General features: G+C 37.8%; 1 non-coding gene across 1 annotated transcript; it reads right to left on the bottom strand.

Moving 5' to 3' along the window:
- Nucleotides 1-3549: 3549 nt before the first annotated feature.
- On the bottom strand, nt 3550-3656 carry LOC119626308 (U6 spliceosomal RNA). Its single transcript, XR_005242504.1, has one exon. It is a non-coding gene; the product is annotated as a U6 spliceosomal RNA (small nuclear RNA).
- Nucleotides 3657-6272: the final 2616 nt, after the last annotated feature.

The raw sequence follows: 6272 nt of genomic DNA, 5'->3' as shown, positions 1-6272 counted from the left end.
GTGAGGGAGGCCTGGTGGTCTGGGGTTTCTCATAGTAAAGGATATAAACAAGGATAACAAGGACAAAATGTGAACCAAATGAGAAGAAATGGTTATTCGGGTTTCCTTTTAGAGTCACCCAAGACTAAATGAAATTAATGTTTTATTTGAATGGAGAAAAGTAGTTTAGAAGATTTTCATTTCAAACTTGAGTTGCTTCCCTTGTCTTCACATGCCCCAAGACCCTGGCCCTCCAGGGCCCATGCTGAGGACCTTGTACCCAGGTGGGTACAGTGAGCCCTTGTATCACTGGACTTGCAGTTTGGCTATAAATCCACTTGGATGAGTCCCAAGATGGATCCAAGCAGGTTGGCCTTGGCAAATTTAGGCAAGATCCTTTCTGCCTCTGGTCTGATGTTCCCCTGAACTCTCACTGCAGAGGCCTGACCATCCTTTATGTCATATACTGGACCTACTTTACAAACATCCAAATGTACTTGTGCTAGTGCCTGTTCTTATGGCCCTTAAAAATTTCATTTTTTCTAAGTAAAAGCTAGCTAATCCAAAACTAATTCATATGGTTGTGTTCAGAGGTGCTAATTTGTGGCCTCTTAGTCATTGTCACATGTAATGTAACGTTGGCCTTCCAGAGACAAAGAAATTACTCCAGTGGGTTCCAGTACAGGAAAATCAAGATCAGTGGACTTTCAACTTTCTTGTTTGCACATTCTCAAAAGAATTTTGAAAAATATATGAATTCTCTGATGTTTTATATCAACATCCAAAATTTTTATCATAAAATTAAACAATTGTAAAGGAAGTAATTTTCAGTTTTGTGTTGTAAATATTGGCATTAAAAAAAAAAAAAACTGTGGCTGGGCGCCGTGGCTCATGCCTGTAATCCCAGCACTTTGGGAGGCCAAGGCAGGTGGATCACGAGGTCAGGAGTTCAAGACCAGCCTGGTCAAGATGGTGAAACCCCCATCTCTACTAAAAAGCAAAAAACTTAACCAAGTGTGGTGGCGGGTGCCTGTAATCCCAGCTACTCGGGAGGCTGAGGCAGAGAATTGCTTGAACTTGGGAGGTGGAGGTTGCAGTGAGCCGAGATCACACCACTGTACTCCAGCCTGGGTGACAGAGCGAGACTCCATCTAAGAAAACAAAACAAACAAACAAAAACCCAAAAAATTGTCATACAACTCTTAAGTGTATCCAGTGGAATATATATAAATACCTTGATACCTTAGTTTCATGCACCTTGATACCATTTAAAGAGTATCATCCTTTAAGTTATAAGATTATTTATTTAGCTATCAGAAATATAACATTGTTCCCTTTTCTTCTTCTTGAACTTTTATAATTCTTCTTCCCTCATACAATGTTATAGTTTTTTATTTTTATGCTTTCTAATTTATTTATTTATTTTTTTAATCTTACTCTGTCACCTAGGCTGGAGTGCTGTGGCATGATCATAGCTCACCATAATCTAGAACTCCTGGGCTCAAGCAATCCTCCCATCTGAGCCTCCTTAGTACCTAGGACTTACAGATACATGGCACGACGCCCAGTCTCTATTTTTCAACCTATCCTACTTCTCCGTATGATAGGTAATTTTTAAAATGTGATTTTAATGTTTTTTATTTTTATTTTAAAATTTATTGTAATTTTTGAATATGTAATATTTTCATCTGGTTCAAAAATAAAAATAAATTAAAAGTATTCATTGAGAAATTTTATTCTCCCTTGTCCTACCCCCCATAGGTAATCACTTGTTTTAGTTTTAAATTTATCCTTCCAGTGCCAATTTTTTACATAAATAAAAGCAAATTTGAATATATATTTTTAAAATTGAATATGTATTTGTTTCATTTCCCCTTTCTTACCTAAAAAAAGTTACTTTATTACATTTTTTTAAAACTGCAGAATGGAAACCTATTAATTAGACTAATGAAAATGTACTAATTAGACCAACATCAAATCACACTCCTGATAAGAATCGTTTCCCTTCTCTTTTGCCTTGACAGTAAGGTTAGATCACAGAATTCAACTGACATTCTTCAAGTACATTTCAGAAACCTGTGGTGTTTTCAGTGCTTTAAATTCAATACCAATGAGAACACAGGTTGCTAATGTCAGCCCTGGGCAGATTGTGTTTTGTTTCTTCCAATATTTACAAATTGGGACATTTTACATAAACATCTAGATTTCTGGCTCTTTTGAAAATTAGATCAGCTAACCAAGCCTCTCACACACACCAACGGTGGGCTGGTGTGACCTCTGTATGGCACTTGTCCTGCGGTCTGCTATAGACCCTCTCACTTCCTAGTTTTCTTGCTTCAGCCCTCAGCATTTATTTATCTTTCCCATCTGGTCCCTGTAGGCATTTGACTTAGCGACCTCTGAGTTAAAATCATAGCAGTGACTTGGGAAAGTACACTTAAAGAGGAGCTTCTTTGAAGCTTCAGAATGGGAAGCAAGAAAGGAGCAAATGAAGAGAATAAAGATTAGGCTCTGGATTAATGATTCCATGTTTTACCTGAAATTCCTCAGATAACAGGACAAGTGAATTCTTTCCATATACTGTGTAGTCTATATTCACCTTCTCAGGCCACTAGATGATGCAGGGTATTGGTAAGCCAGGGTGGTAACTGAATTTGCACCCCAGGAAAAATGAAATCTATTGTGATTGAATCATGAGAACATAGACTGAAATGAGAGACAGAGCTCTTTTTTATCTTCTATGAAAAGGCACATTGGACATTGGAATTTAAAAATACAGTGGTTCCCTAGTTTTCTACTAGCAGTACCACCAAATATTAAGAATTTGTTATGTCTAAAATTTTATAAAATGCTGTTCAGAGTATGGAACACAAGAAACTTATAAAGTAGGACAGGTATTTTATGTATCTGCTTTTAATATAGAATACAGTGCTTTAAAAAAAGAGGAAGAATGATAAGAATTTGAAGGGAAATTACAATTTATTGTTATTTCCTTAACACCTGGCCTACAGAAGGTAATCCATAAACATTTCTTAAGAGAATAAAAGAATGAATGAATAAATAAGGCTTCCAAGAAGATAAGAAGTATAATAATAAAATAGGTTTTAAAAAGGTTTTTACCTGAAAAGCAGCATTCAAAATCTGAAACAGTCATGAATGACAATCTTTATTTTGTTCTTTATTCTTATCAGTACATTCCCTGAAGAAGTGCTGGGGTTTTTTGGAATAGTTCTTCAAGAAAATGAAACACCTATAAGAATTTGGTGCTAAGATTTTGTCTGACTTAAGGCATAACACTTTTAATTCTGGATCTTGAAATTCCTCCTAATGAAAATGTTGCACTAAAAGACTTATATTGATAATTCACAGTGACTGCAGCAATAATGTCAGAAATGAACATCACATGAGACCTATCACATAGAAGTTACTTAAGGATTCACCCTATTGTGGTGGGTTATAGACTTCAGGAGGATATGAACTTGTCCTGAGACCATCTGATGACATTTTCAGTCTCTGGCAATAGTCTCTGGGATTTTGTGTAAACTGTCAATGTCATAATATACAGATTTTAAAAATATGGAATGCTTCACAAATTTGCCTGTCATCGCTGTGCAGAAGCCATGATAGTCTTCCCTATATGGTTCCATTTTTAGTGTATGAGCTGTCAAAGCGAGCATGACAATGTCATAATATTAAAATAGTATTTCACAATAGGGTTTCCTACTCTCTTAATTTTGTGTATAAGAATATGCCATGTTCTCTGGTGGCACTACAAGAGCACTGTTCACTGGGCGATTTGTAGTGTGTTCTTCCTTCTGATGACTAACCCTAAACACTTTCCAATTCTCTCGAGCACAAGAATAACCATCCAAGTCCAGGAAACATTTGATTCTGTCAGATGACAGTAAAGGTCTTAGAGAACCCAGATGTTTCCTTGCTGATCACCCCCAGTAAAATCCAGTTAGAACCAACAAATTCAGAAAATGTAATAAGGACTCCAGACTTCTTGTGGAGCATATTTTTCATCTTTTCCTGAGTTTTTTCCTGTTTTTCAATGTTTGTTTCTTTGCATTATAGTGGTTAGGAGCTCTACAAGAACCACTGAAAACAGATAGGCTCTCTGTTTAGTTCTGCCACTTTTTAGCTATATGACCTTGGGCCAGCTGTTTAAAATCTCCATGCCTCAGTTTCATCTTCAGCAACAGGAGGATTAAATGGGGTTCTGTGTCATAAAGTGCTCAGCATGATGCTTAGCACAGAGTAGGCACTGGACTCATGTAGAAGTCTGAAAAAGATGTCTAAAATGTCCTGCTATAAGGCTGTGTATGATTACTTTTTTTTTTTTTTTTTTTTTTTGAGACAGAGTCTTGCTCTGTTGCCCAGGCTAGGATGCAAGGGCTCTATCTCGGCTCACTGCAACCTCTGCCTCCTGGGTTCAGGCAGTTCTCACATCTCAGCCTCCTGAGTAGCTGGGATTACAAGGCGCCCACCACCATGCCTAGCTAATTTTTTTGTACTTTTAGTAGAGACAAGGTTTCACTATGCTGGCCAGGCTGGTCTCAAACTCCTCACCTCAGGTGATCCGCTCTCCTCTGCCTCCCAAAGTGCTGGGATTACAGGTATGAACCACCATGCCCAGCCTGATTACTCTTGTTGTTGAACAAATCAATGGAGCGCCAGCATCTTCAACAAACCTTCCCAAAAAACTTTAGGTAAAAATTTATTTTTGAGTTACAGGGAAATGAGCTTTCCACACAAATTAATTTTCTCAGTAAACAAAACTAGTCCCTTTAAGGCACCAACTCTTGTAAAACTGTTGACCGTTGTTACATTAATAGAGATCTTTTTGAACTGTGACACCCATGTCTCTGTTTTATGAAACACTGTAATGAATATAATCTAACTATTTCTTGATGCTGTAGGATTATACAATACAGAATTTACATATCTGACATCTCGGAGTGGGCCAAGTATGGCCTGCTAATACCAGAGAGGAGAAGAGAACCAGCATTGAACATGTCCGCTGGGATGGACTGGAACTTGGTGATGCTGACAGGGCCAACAAGTGTTCAAAATAGTTCCATGTATCAGGCTATAGTTCGTGAAAGCAGTTGTCAGTGTTGGATTAGGCAGCAGCTGGATAGAATCAAGTTGACACAGAATCAAGTAGTTCAGAGGGAGAGACTCCTCTGAAATTCAGGCCAGCAAGTTGGAGGTGGTAACTGGGAAGTCTGTTCAAAGACTACCAGGGTCTATAACCACCACCTGTATGAAGGCAAAATTTAATTTCCAGTTGCCTGCACAGCACAGTTATCTCTAGTTATAACAATAAGGACTCACAGGGAGAGCCCAAGGTCACAGCATGTGTGGCTAGAGTTGGTTAAAAATCTTTCTCAGGTGGGAAAAGGTTGGGTAACTTGCCCAAGGTCATGCTGTGAAGGTGCACACCCAGAATTCTATTACTGGCAAACTCCGTATCTGTTTCTGCTACTCAGCTCTACTCACTTTAAAATAAAACAAATGTTTCACTATTCTGGCAGACATAGAAATGACTGGATTTGTTTTTCTGATTCTAAGGAAAATTACAGCTATACAACTCCAGAGTCACATAATTCATCATTTTTGAAGGGACAAGAGTGAGTTACATATTTACCTATAAGACAAACATGTTGTTGTTATAGAACTGATTACTATAGGGGTACCTTAAGAATTATCTGTCTTAAATTCCTACAACCTAAAATTAAATCTTTCAAAAGGAGCCAGTGAATCGCTATGAAAATAGCACAGTTCAATTAGATTTAAATTACACATTGGTTTCAAATTTGGGATACTAAAAATAAGTTATTATAACTGAATTTTAAATTATTTTACCCATTAAAAGATCTAAATTCATATATTCAAAATTTGATAATGAGCTAAAAACATTTAGTTCAAAGGAGCTACATTTTCATGATATGAAAAACAGAACTTTTGTTCTTCCTCATCCTCTGACTCTCAAAAAAAAAAAAAAAAAAACCCAGAATATTATTAAGAAGGAATGATCAGGCCAGGCATGGTAGCTGACGCCTATAATCCCAGCACTTTGGAAGGTCAGTGAGGGTGGATCATGAGGTCAGGAGTTCAAGACCAGTCTAGCCAAGATGGTGAAGCCCCGTCTCTACTAAAAATACAAAATAATTAGCCAGGCACAGTGGCAGGTGCCTGTAATCCCAGCTACTTGGGAGGCTGAGGCAGGAGAATCGCTCGAACCCTGGACGGCACAGGTTGCAATGAGCCGAGATCTCACCACTGCA

Source organism: Chlorocebus sabaeus, chromosome 20 (genome assembly GCF_047675955.1).
Source record: "Chlorocebus sabaeus isolate Y175 chromosome 20, mChlSab1.0.hap1, whole genome shotgun sequence".
Lineage (NCBI taxonomy): Eukaryota > Metazoa > Chordata > Mammalia > Primates > Cercopithecidae > Chlorocebus > Chlorocebus sabaeus.
The sequence above is the reverse complement of the archived record's forward strand: the minus strand, read 5'-3'. Positions and strand labels throughout refer to the sequence as shown.